The sequence below is a fragment of the Schistocerca piceifrons genome, chromosome 8 (genome assembly GCF_021461385.2).
Source record: "Schistocerca piceifrons isolate TAMUIC-IGC-003096 chromosome 8, iqSchPice1.1, whole genome shotgun sequence".
Classification (NCBI taxonomy): domain Eukaryota; kingdom Metazoa; phylum Arthropoda; class Insecta; order Orthoptera; family Acrididae; genus Schistocerca; species Schistocerca piceifrons.
In genome coordinates this window covers 291,592,403-291,606,248 of record NC_060145.1, presented here as the reverse complement: position 1 = coordinate 291,606,248, position 13,846 = coordinate 291,592,403, and the positions used below count along the sequence as shown (strand labels likewise).

Below are 13,846 nucleotides of genomic sequence, written 5' to 3'. Positions count from 1 at the left end.
TAAATTCCACGAGGGGTGGATGAAGTGGATAACAGCCGTCTTACAACGTGCTGGACAACACGTCGAGCACATCCTGTAGCCTTCGTGTGTTATCACCAGCATTGTTCTGCACAAAATGCGACGTAACTCTAGAATGAATAACGACAAGTTCAAAGGAAAGACACCATTGTTTTTCTTATGCAATTCTCTGTCTTTTCGCCACGTCACGAGAGTCCTTTTCCATTTGAAAATTACGAGTTGCATTCAAGACGGCAGCTTCCAAAATCTACATCTACATGATTACTCTGCAATTCACCAACCACATTCAAGCTGTTTCTCTACCGTTCCACTCTCGAACAGAGCGCAGGAAAAACGAACACATAAATCTTTATGTGCGAGCTCTGATTTCTCTTATTTTATTATGATAATCTTTCCTCTCTATTTAGGTCACCACCAATAAAATATTTTCACACTCTGAGGAGAAAGCTGGTGTTTGAAATTCCATGAGAGGAGCCTGTTGCAACGAAAAACGACTTTTTGTTTAATGATTACCACCCAAATTCGCGTATAATGTCTGTGGCACTACCTCCCCTATTTCATGACAGTATAAAACGAGCTGCTCTTATTCGAACCTTTTAGATGCCCTCCGTCAATCCTATCTGATGCGGATCCCACACTACGCAATAATACTCCAGAAGAGGGCGGACAAGAGTAGTGTGAGCTGTCTCTTTACTAGACCCTTTGCATTTTCTAAATGGTCGCCGATATACAGCTTTCTTTGGTTTTCTTTCTCCATAACATTATCCATGTGATTTATGAGCTTCATATAGGAACGACATATTGTCAATTATATGTGTATGCTAATTAACTTTTTGTTTAATTTCTTACGCGTTTGAGTCCTTACTGGGCACAGTCTAGTGCTCTAATAAATGTTTAGTGTACAGTTTTACCATCTTCGGTATGGACAGAAACTGTGGTTGCTGTGTTCAGATGCAAGCTGACTTGGCAATCTTTCGTGCACAGCTCCAGGCGGTGTTCGTTTCAGTCACACAGCTTAAGGCTGTTGCCAATGGACGTCACCTTGCGGGGCCGGGCGTGGGGATCCAACGGACGTCCAGCATGTCCCACGTGTTCACCGACTGGTCCACTACTGTGGCCGTCCTGGGTACTGCCCACTCTGAAGTTAGCCGCTCACCTGTGGCCGAGTGGTGGGTCACTCCATTTCTAGGAAGCCTATCGCAGGGCCTCCCCGGATCGTCCGACGAACAGGTTTCTGGCGCTATCTGTGGCTGACGAAGTCTCTGAGCCAGATGCAGTCCCTTGCCCTCTTCCAGAGGAAGCCTCTAAGCCCGCAAAGTACAGACATTCACAGAGAGTGGAATTACTGAAAGTTGTGAGCTCCAGCATTAGGCGCAACAGGGACCCTTAGGGATATGGCTGCCTACCAGAGGAAGGGATCCAGTGTGCACTCTGTGTGCGTACCGAAAGTAGTCATTCCGGATGTGGAAAGGCTGTTTCTGGATGCCATGAAGAGCACAGAGTGCAACCAGCTGCAGGTGGTTCCTCATGTCGGAACTAACGATGTGTGTTGCCTTAGAACGGAAGAGATTCTGTCTGGTTTCCGGTGGCTAGCAAAAGTTGTAAAGACTGCCAGTCTTGCTTGCGAGATGAAGGCGGAGCTCACCATCTGTGGCATCGTCGACAAAACCGACTGAGTTCTTCAGTACAGAGCCGAATGGAGGGCCTGAATCAGAGGCTCAGACGGTTCTGCGAGCGTGTAGGCAGCTAATTTCTCGACTTGCGCCATAGAGTAGTGTGTTTCTGGGTTCTGCATAATAGGTCAGGGGTCGACTACACATAGGAAGTGGCTACACGGGTAGGGGCCAAGTGGAGGGGACTGGGCGCTCTTTTAGATTAGATGGTCTCGGGAAACTATAGAAAGTGCGTCAGTTTAAAAGGTGCAGGACAAACACAGGGAAGTAGAGCCAGATACAATCGGTATTGTCATTTTAAATTGTCATAGCTGTGTTAGAAAAGAAACAGAGCTCCAAGCGTTAACAGAAAGCAGTGACGATCAAATCGTTATAGATGCGGAAACTTGGCTAAAGCCGGAAATATGTTCAGCCGAAATTTTACAAAGGACCTAATCTTTTCCAAAAAAGATAGATTAAATACAGTTGCTGGAGAAGTGGTTTTCACTGTCAGAAGTAGTTTACTTTGTAGTGAAATTGAAGAAGTAGGGGCAGAGGCTATACTTGCCAACCGGAATAAATTAATAATTGGTTCCTTTTACCGACCGCCGACTCTGATGATTTAGTTGCTGAACAGTTCAAAGAAAACTTGAGTCTCACTTTAAATAGGTACCCCACTCATACAATTACAATTGGTGCTGGCTTATATCTATCCTCGATATGTTGACAAAAATACCGGTATGTATTTAAATGCCAGGTAGGCGTAAAATGTCTACCGAAATCGTCCTGAATGCGTTCTCAGAAAATTATCTTGAACAATTAGTTCAGGAGCCCATTCGAAGTGTAAGTGGTTGCGAAAACGTACTTGGCCTCTTTGCAACAAATAATCCTGAGCAAATAGGGAGCATCATGAAGGATACAGTTGGTTGTTGTTGCGGATTAAATACTGTAACATCAAACTCCCCAAAAATAAATGCAAAATATATCTAGGTCTACTTAAGAAAGCAGATAAAATTTCGCTTGACGCCTTCTTAAGAGACAGTCTCCACTCCTTCCTCTCTGACTATGTAAGCGAAGACTAGATGTGGTTCAAACTCAAAAAAATAGTGTTGACAGCAATTGAGAGATATATACCAAGTAAACTAATAAGAGATGGTACTGACCTCCCATGGTACACAAAACAGGTCAAAACAGTTGCAGAAGAAACTAATAAAGCATACCAAATTTCAAAGAACGCAAAACACCCAATATTGGTGACGTTTTACAGAAGCTCTTAATTTGGCACGAACTTTAATGCGAGCTACTTTTAATGGATTCCACAACGAAACTTTGCCTCGAAATCCCACAGAAAGTCCGGAGTTTCTGGTCGTATGTTAAGTACATCAGCGGAAAGACACAATCAATGTCTTCACTGTGCGACAGCAATGAAGATATCGCGGATGACAGCAAAGTTACTATAGTTTTCCGAAGTTCCTTCACCAAACAAGACGAAGTAAATATTCCAGAATTCGAATCTAGTACAACTGCCGACATGAGTAAGTAGATATCCTCGGTGGAGAGTAGCAGCTTAATAATGGCAAGGCCTTTGGTCCAGATTGTATAGTACTCAGGTTCTTCTCAGAGTATGCTGATACAGTAGCTCCATACTTTGCAGTCGAAAGATCCGTACCTAAAGACTGGAAAGTTGCACAAGTCACACCAATACCAAGAAACGAAGTAGGAGTAATCCACTGAATTACAGATTCTTACCGCTAACATTGATCTGCACTAGGATTCTGGAACACGTGCTGTGTTCTAACATTATCAGTTACCTCACAGACAATAAACGGCCAACACAGGTTCAGAAAATATAGTTCTTATTAAACACAACTAGCTCCTTATTCTCACAAAGCAATGAGTGCTGTCGATAGGCATGTCAAATTGATTCCATGGCTTTAGATTTCCGGAAAGTTTTTCACACCGATCCTCACAAACGACTTCTAATCAAACTGCGAGCCTGTGGAGTATCGTCTCAGTTGTGTGACTGGATTCGTGATTTCCTGTCAGTAAATGATGGAAAATCATCGAATAAAACAGAAGTAATACCTGGCATTCCCCAAGGTAGTTCTTCAGACCCTCTGCTGTTCCTGATCTACATAAACGATTTAGGGCACATTCCGAGCAGCCCTCTTAGATTTTTGCAGACGGTACTGTCATTTTCTGTATTGTAAGGTCATCAGACGAGCAAAACTAATTGCGAAATGATTTAGAGAAGATCTCTCTAGGTGAGAAAAGTGGCGTGACGTCATCCACATGAGTACTAAAATGAATCCGCAAAATTAAAGAATACAGGCAAAACACACAAATCTAAGGCTGGTAATTAAACTAATAACTTAAAGATTACAACTAGGAACAACTTAAATTTGAACGATCAGATAGATAATGTTGTGCGGAAAGCAAACCAAAGACTGCAATGGTCGCCTTTCACTTGATTTTAAATTTGTTTGACCACCTTTTTTTTGTTTTAGAAACCGTCCACAACTATAGACCACCATGTGTATCTACGTCTACATGACTGCTCTGCAATTCACCTTATTGTAATTGCACGATTAGCACGTGGGAAAAATGAACACCTATGTCTTTCCGTGCGAACTTGGATTTCTCTTATTTTATCACGATTGTGATTTCTCTCTCGTTGGTCGGATTCAACAAAATATTTTGTTATTAGGAAGAGAAAGTTGGTGGTATTGGCCCAATAAAAAACGCGTTTTTGTTAATGGGTGCCAACCCAACTCGCCTGTTATACGCGTGATACTCTTCCCCCTGTCTCACGATAATGCAAAAAGGGCTGCTCTTCTTTGAACTTTCTCGATGTCCTCCGTCAAACGTGTCTGGTAAGGGCGCTTACCGCACAACAAAAAAATGGTTCAAATGGCTCTGAAAACTATGGGACTTAACTTCTGACGTCATCAGTCCCCTAGAATTTAGACCTATTTAAACCTAACTAACCTAAGGACTTGACACACATCCATGCCCGCGGCAGGATTCGAACCCGCGACCGTAGCGGGCTCGCTGTTCCAGACTGTAGCGCCTAGAACCGCTCGGCCACTTCGGCCGGCTATCGCACAACAGTTCTCACAAAGAGTGCGAACAAGCGTAGCGTAGTCGGCCTATTCAGTAGATTTGTTGCACCCTTTTTCTGGCAATAAAACGCAGTCTTTGAGTCGTCTTCCCCCGGTAAATTTTGTATGTGATGGCTCCAATTAAGTTTTTTGTTATTATAATCGCTATGTGTTTTGTTGAATCGACAACCTTAAAATTTAACGGCATTTTTTGTAGTACTCAGGTGGAGGCCTCGCACTTTTTATTGCTACGGTCCGCTGCCATTTCTCGCACAACACAATATCTTATCCATATCAGTTTGTAATGAATGAGTTTTCCTTTTTGATGATTTTACCAGACGCTAATTGTGCGACAATTACCGCTAACTCTGAGGTTCGTGTCAGAGTTCAACATACTTTCTACATACAGCTCTCCACTTTTCTTAAACGGCACAGAAAAGATACCGTCAAATCGCTAGAAGCTGTTATATTAATAATTTTCTATTGATGCTAATTTCTGTCGACCTGATGATGATTTGAGGTCTAAATTCCTTGAAAATAAGCTAAATTGGGCACACGTGACAAGAAAATTAGTAACCCTGAGATGACATCACATTATGACCGTGTAACACCGCTCTACCTTGATAATCCACATCTATACTCTGGGAAGCACTACGAAGTGCATGGCAGAGCGTACGTCCCACTGTACCACTCATTAGCAATTCTCCCTCTTCCATTCAAGATAGACGATGGCTTGAACGCCTCTATGAAAACTAAATACTGAACTCCGCCAGAACAGGCCATGAAGGCCCAACGGTAGCGACCAGCTGCCGTACCATCATCAGCCCACAGGCGTCGTCACTGTATGCGGATATGGAGGGGCATGTGGTCAGTACACCGCTCTCCCGGACTTATGTCAGTTTCCGAGATCGGAGCCGCTACTTCTCAATCAAGTTTGGCTCACAAGGACTGAGTGCACCCCGCTTGCCAACAGCGCTCGGCAGACCGAATGGTCACCCATCCAAGTCCTAGCCGAGCCCGACAGCGCTTAACTTCGGTGATCTGACGGGAACCGGTGTTACCACTGCGGCAAGGCCGTTGGCATCATAGTACGAAAAGTACCCCTAAAACATAATCAGAGAACCACCACCGGCCTGAACTGCACATTCTGCACACTGCTGGTTAAACGTCTCTTAGGGCCGTCTGTGCAATCAGTGCCTCGCATTACCGGAAAAAGAGGCAATACAGCGACTCGTCGGCCACACTATGCACCTCCAGCCAGCAACCGTCCGGGTTCTGTGTTTTGTGGCCCATTGAAGATGTGCAGAAATGGGCTTTTGCGAGGAACCCTATTCCAAGTTTCCAGTGCATGCAATCTCTTTCACAGTGTTGCTTGGAAACTGGTTGAGACGGACCTGCATTCACCGGCAGCAGCAATTGCTGTCTGATTTGAAAGCGCTTGCCATAAACAACAGTCATCTCTGGTCGCTACCGGTTGGGATCTGTTTACAACCACTGTTCTTACGCCGTGCTACATGGCTGTGAGTGGTACACCATTCTTTGTAGACACACCAGACAGTCAACGTTGATATATCATCAAATTTGATAACTTCGTTCAAGGTTGTGATCATGGGCACGTCCAAACACGATTATCCTTTTCTGCCATTCTGTTACGTCTTCACGTCGACCCATTGTACTTTGCTAATTCCGTACAACAGAGTGACACATGCACACTACTACACTTCCACGACTTGCGCCAACGGTGGAGGATCGCGTGACCGCCTTGTAGCAGTTTCACACAGTCTACAGCGCTTAAAGGCTACAAAGGCTCCTTTGATGGATCGACTAAAATTTTGTCTGGAGAGATTATAAGTGATACAGAACGCGAGATACCTTACCTTGAAGACTAGCTCTGTGCGTTGTCCTGGGATGACTGATGTTGCACCCCACTAACGCAGTGCAAAGAGAAAAGCGAAAGCAAGTCCCGCCCGCTCACCGATAAAACAGAAACTCCGTGTACTGCCGCAACTTCCGCAGTTGCGTCACATGCGGGTTGTCATTTCTCCCCAGGGGGCGTCCGATATGGCCATCATACAGCTAGCACGCTATGTCCTGGCCCGAGGCAGCGAGAAGACTATATTCCCTCTCAAGTGCCTCACACATTAGCGAAAACTTACCGCTTTCACTACAGTTTCTACCTTCTACATCTCCATGTAGTACCATGGAGGTTATTCCCTGGTGTATTAACAAATGTCTGTCATCCTGTTCCTTCTTCTCGTCACTGTTTTCCACATGTTCCTTCCCTCGACAATTCTGCGGAGAACCTCCTCACTCCGTACCTTAACAGTCCACCTACTTCTCAACATTCTTCTCTAACATCACACCTCAAACGCTTCAATCCTCTTCTATAGTCAACTTGCTTATTATTTCATATGAAGATTACACGTTGCTTCATGAATAGTAGGTATATGACATATAGACGAACAGCAACTGTACAATCATGATAAAATTCAGACAGAGAAATTTAAGTTTAAAAACTGGTACAAATATATCACAAACAGAGATTACAGCTTTTCAGCAGTAACATATAGACGAATAGGAATTGCACAAACGTGGTATAAACGAGTACAGGATAATTTTAAAATTGAAAACTGGGAGACAAATATATGACAACACAAGTTAGAGTTTTTCAGACAATCCAATCCTGCAGCCGTAAGGTCATGGATCTCTTACAGCGTCCATTCAAAGTGGATATTTGGGCATTCGAAGACTAGGTGGAAAATTATTCTTGGGCTTCACACTTTCCACATGAAGCAGTTTTGTCCATTCCCCAATGGAACAGTGGTTTACTGCATATTCCCTGTCCAGTGCAGATTCTGCTGATGTTTCGCTATACCCTTCCACTCAGGCTGAAACCGCAACTTAAACTGTGGGTCTTTTGTGAGGTTACAGTGCTGACTTCTTGTTTCCACAATGAGCGCCAATTCTTGTCTATAGTAAACTTACAAAGTTGTGTTGCTATTCTCATTCGGGGATCTCTTGATCTGAGTCTTCATTTCAACTGTTCGACAGTAAGTTTGATACAATCGGCGTAAATATGCAATAATGGCTTCGTAGAACATTTCTGAAGCCAAGACTATAGAGGCGCGAAATTGGTCTGCGACGGTGTTGTGTCGCTCAGAACAGGTAGCCACTGCGTGCAAGTTATCCTGATTGTTCCGCAACTAATCTCATTGCTTGATTAAGTTGGACGTCAACAAGATGTGAATGGTGGCTATTGATCCAAACAGGTGCACAGCATTCATCAGCAGAGTGGATCAAAGAGATGCTGCTTGGTCTCAAGGTGTTGGCATCAGCTCCCCAAAACGTATTTGCTAATTTCTGGAGTATGTTTCTTCTGGTTTTTACCTTAGCTGAGAAATTTTGAGGGACAGAGTTCGATCGAGTGTTACTCCCAGATATTTAGGGTACGGATTGTGTCTTAAAATGATTCTTCAGAGTATATTCTCAGTTGAACGTGGGCCTTTCTGTTATTTAGATGATTCACTACCACACAATGCTGTTCTCCAAACGTACATTCTCAGAAATTTCTTCCTCGAATTAAGGATTATGTTTGATACTAGCATACTTGTTTTGTCCAGGAACGCCCTCTTTCCCTGTGAAAGTTTGCTTTGTACGTCCTCCTTGCTTCGTTCGTTTCAAGTTATTTTGCTTCCAAGGTAGCATCATTCCTTAACTTCGTCTCCCTGAGGGTCACCAATACAGATGTTAAGTTTCTCGCTATTCTCATTTCTGTTACTTCTCATTACGCTCTTCTCACTCCAGTTTACTTTCAATCCATACTGTGTGCTCATTAAACTGTTCATTCTATTCAGCAGATCCCGTAATTCTTCTTCAACCTTCACTGAGTAATGTGTTCACCGAATCTTATCATTGATATCCTTTCACTCTGAATTTTATTCCCACTCTTGAACCCTTCCTTTATTTCCGTTATTGCTTCTTCGAAGTGTAAAATGAACAGCAGGAACGAGAGACTGCATCCTGTTTTTTGAACTCGAGTACTTGGCTGTTGGTCTTCCAGTCTTATTGTTCCTTTTTGGTTCTTGCACGTACTTCTTATTACCAGTCTTCCATATTTCTTAATCCTGTGTTTCTCAGAATTTCGAACGTTTGCACCGTGTTACATTTTCGAAAACTACTCCCAGGTCAGCAAGTCCTTCGAACGTGTTTTGATTTTTCTTCAGACTTGCTTTCCTCCCCTTTCATCGAACAGATCCTCAATTTTCTTTTCCAATCTTCTGTATAATATTATTCTTGGCAATAGCTTGGATGCATGGGCTGTTAATCTGACTGTGCGATAGTGTCCGCACTTATGTGCCCATGCTCTTATTCTAATACTGGATCCCCTATCTCTCCCATCTTGACCCCAATTTCTTCTTATTGCTATCCCTCGGGGAGGCCTTCAGTATTGAACTTCCAGTTTCAAACCGCTGTAGAAAGAGAACCACTCTTCAGAATGATGTCAAATTCGAACAGAATATTATTAACGTAGGAGAAAACGTCACGGAACAAAAAAAGCTAATGAATATTTAACCAACAAATGGCGCTTAACGTAAATGGGATCAGAAATGACAGATGAATCGCAATACGACGGCTGTAGTTTGAGTTGCACATTACACCATCCGTGCTGTTCAACGTGGCTGCATAAGTTCTGCAGTCAACAGTTGTACCTCTGTTAGCTAACCCACTCACCACAGTGAAGTCATTCCACGACGGATGCATCATTTTTTTACTTTCCTGATGCCAAAAACCTCATAAAAAGCAAAATGACATCGGTTATTAATTATCCTGGGACAAAACGCGCATGAAAAGCAAAATTACATCGATTTTTAAATGTCCTGGGGCCAATATCCGCATAAAAGCAAAATTACATCGGCTTCTAATTGTCGTGAGGCTGGGGCAATACTTGTTCAGTATGCTGCCCACCTTTTTCTGTCACAAGTTGAAATTGAGGAACAGCATGTTCCACAACAGATCGGACGTCTCGACGGTCACGTGCAGAATGCGTTGCGCAATGCTGCATTCAATTCAGCTACGTTCGTAATTGGAACAATCGGCACACATCTTTAGATAACGCTACCGTCAGAAGTCAAGCGGATTAAGATCAGGTGAACTGTACGGCTAGGCGTAGGGAAATGACAGCTGATACTTGTAGCATTTCCCAAATGCCTCTGCAACAGCCGCTTCACTGAATGTGCAATGTGCGGCAGAGCGCCACCTTGCTTTAAAAATGATCCTACCAAAACATCCACGCTGTTCAAGGGTCGGAATGACGTTGGTGTGCAAAAGACTCTCCTAGCGTTTACCACTGACGGTACAGATAACAGCACGAGTAGGGCTAATCTCCTCGAAAAAGTACGCTCTGCGATAAGCAATGCCGCCAACCCACACCACACAGTTACCTTTGCAGGATGAAGTGGTACCGGTTGATGTGCGTGTGGATTTACCGTTGCCCATGTTCTGCAGTTCTGCGTATTGACATGTCCTTGGAGACGGAAATGGGCTTCGACTGGCCACAGAATTTTCCATAGCCATTCGTTGTCCACTTCGATGCGAACAAGAAATTCTAGAGCGAACGTTTGTCTTGCAGGTAGTCTAGTAGGAAGCAATTTCTGAACATGGGTGATTTTGTATGGATAACAATGCAGTATGTTTCGTAAGATATTACGCACTGTGCTCGTAGCCATGTTCAGCATTCAGTCAATTTCCCGTGCACTACATGTTTGCACACCACAGCTCGACGCCTCCTGAAGTGATGTGGCCACATCTTCGACAGACGCACTGTACTTCAAAATAACCTGTCTTTTCGAATTTTGTAATCATTTTTTCAGCCCCTTAGCAAACATCGCACCAATACCTTTTTTCGTAACTTTGAGCACACGGAACTTCCGTCAGGCTACTGGGGAGCAGTCGCTGTTCTTGTAAAAGATCTTTAGCATCAGCACGCGATCATTCATGTAGGCAGTCGTGTTGGACGTCTCGAACTCAACCGAGGAACAGCTGTGCTCCGCGCGTCTGTCGGTGTACCTATTCCGACGCTTACAGCGCCACCTATCGGTCAGATTTTTGTTAACTTTTTGTTTCATGATGTTTCCCTCTGCTTCAATAACACGCTGTTCAATTGTGACGTCGTTCTGAATAGTGGTTCTCTTTCTACAGCGTTTTGAAATCGGAACTTTAATTACGAACACCGTGTACTCTTTCCACCTATCCGCCCTCTCTTCTGCTTTTAACAGTGGAATTCCCACAGCACTCTTAATATTTTCGCCCTTGCTCATGTTCGCCGAAGGCTGTTTTGACTTTTTTATGTGCTGACTCAGTTCTGCTGACGATAATTGTTTCGATTTCTTCACGTGTTTCCTGCAGCCATTTCGCCTTGAATTCTTTGGACATTATTTCATTCCAAACTGATTTATACTGCTACATTCCCGTCTTCCATTGAACATTTTTGTACTTTCTTCTTTCGTCGATCTGTTGAAGCACTTCCTCTGTCACCCAAGATTTCTTCGCAGTTACTCTGCTAATACTTACGGTTGTCTGCCCAACATCTGTGATGGCTCTTTTAGAGATGTCTACTCACGTTCAATTGGACTGTCTAGTGTGGTATTCCTTACCGCAGTATCCACATTTTTAGCGAACTTCAAGCCCGTCTCATCATTTGTCAGTATTTCTGTATCCTTTTCCATTCCACGAAAATTCATCCGTACGATTCTCTTGAACTTCAGTCTACACTTTATCATTACTAAATTATGATCGGAGATGGATTCGCCGACAATCCAATATCTGATTTCAGAATCTTTATCTGACCATTGCGTAACCCAACTGGAATCTTTCCGTGTCTTTGGGCCTTTTCCGAGTATACCTCTTCTTCCTGTGATTCTTGAACTGAATATTCGCAGTTACTAGCTGAAGTTTGTCGCAGAACTGAATTAGTCTTTCTCCTCTCTTATTCCTACTACCAAGCTCCTATTTTCCTGTAACCTTATTTTCAACTCCTTCCATTCGCCCGTCATTATTAGATTTTCATCCCCCTTTCATGCTGAATTACGCCTTCAATATCCTCATGTAATTTCTCTATCTCTTCATTTTCGGCTTGTGAAGTTGACATGTATACCTTAGCTATTGTTGTCGGTGTTGGTTTGCTGCCAAATCTGACGAGAACAACCCTATCACTCTCTGCTCTGTCTTCTTATTTAAAATAAATCCTACTCCTGTTATACCATTTTCTGCTCCATTAGTATTACCCTTTCTTCGTCTGGCCAGAAATCCTTGTTTCATTTCCATTTTCATTCACTTAACCACGCTATATCTAGATTGAGCCTTTGCATTTTCTTTTTCAGATTCTCCAGCTTCGTTACCAATATGACATTCCACGCTCAGCCTCGTAGAATGTTACCCTTTAGTTTTTCCATATTTTGCTCATGGTCACCTCCACCTTGACCATCTCCTCCTTAATATCTTGCCTACAACTGTAGGTTGTTTTGTAGAATGCATTACTTATTTTATTGGCACCAAGTATGTTGTGTACATCTTCCCAGTTTGTAATTTACAAATACATTTTAACGTAATTAGTTCCTTTTTGATCTTAGAATATTTATCTTCTAGCTTAACTGTAAGTAATTACACGATGACTTTGAAATGTTTTCGGTAGTAGCACTACTGGGTTACGTAACTCCTGTAAATTATATGAGCGATAGTTAGATTATACGAAATGAGAAGTGACTTAAGTATATCTGTACAACAGGTATGTCCTAAACATTAATATTCTGTTTAGAAGTTAAAAACTTTAGTACTGTGCCTAGCTGTTACATTAATAACTCAAAATAACGAACTGTATCCCAGTATATTGTGACTATTCCCATTGACTTCCTATGAATTTCTACTTCTATCTTCAAAATTCTACTTACTGCAAAAATTGGGAGTATTAGTGATTTAAGATTTGCGTTCTTTCCTATTATAAGTTAATTTTTTAGAGTGATTCGTGCTCCCTGAATAAGTATAAATTTTAAAATGCCAGCTGATTCTTTCGTCACTTCTTGGTAGAAAAGCTTTATAATTATAAACGAAAAGCGTAAAACTGTGGACGTTCTACAATATTAACTTACTTCGTCAACGGTTTTCGGTATGCAAGGGCATCAGCAGATTTCAACTTAACAGTGGTAGTCATTTAAAGACTGCTGATGGCATTGTAACCGGAAAACCGTTAACGAAATAAATTAATATTGTGTAATGCCACCATTTAGTGATTTTCATTTAGAATTATAAATCCTATCGAAGTGAACGTAACAGAATTATCCCACTTAAAAGCTCCGTAAACAATTCGCAGTCACGCAGCCACTTATTCACACCTGAACGACTCTTCGTATGCGATTTAGCATATTGCTTGGGAATTACGAGTAATCAGTGATCGTTAATTCTGAATTTCTCGCAAATCTGCGATGTACGACAGACCGTACGTGCTGATGACGGATCCCCGTGAATCGCCGTTCGTCTGTGGAGATCTTTTTATAGTAAGGTGTCGCAGTGGTTGAGACCTTGATTCAGACAACGAAGACGGGAAGAGGGAGTTTATGGCTGGCAGGGGGGAGTGGGCATGACAGAAACCAGTTCGGCTGTCCTGGTTATCTGTGGTTACGGTAAGTTAATTAAGGTGAATGACCGGACTGCCGCACTGAAAATGATTTGGGGTACGTGCTTTCCCATTCTAGATGAAACGGAGATCGTGCTCCTACTTTAATGGCATAGTTATGGGCGGGTCGTTCAACATTAATACACACTGAAGAGTCAAAGAAACTGGTACACATACCTAATATCGTGTAGGGCTCCCGCGGGCACTCAGAACGGCGCAATACGAAGTGGCATGGACTCGACTGATGTCTGCGGTAGTACTGGAGGGAAATGACGCCACGAATCCTGCAGGGCTGTCCATAAATCCATAAGAGTATGAGAGGGTGGAGATCTCTTCCGAACAGCACGTTGCAAGGCATCCCAGATATGCTCAATAATGTTCATGTCTGGGGAGTTAGGTGGTCAGTG

The 13,846-nt window shown here is 42.9% G+C and overlaps 1 pseudogene; it reads right to left on the bottom strand.

The window, feature by feature from the left end:
- Positions 1-5,735: 5,735 nt before the first annotated feature.
- LOC124712683 lies at positions 5,736-5,853 on the bottom strand (annotated as a pseudogene).
- Between the last annotated feature and the right edge of the window lie 7,993 nt (positions 5,854-13,846).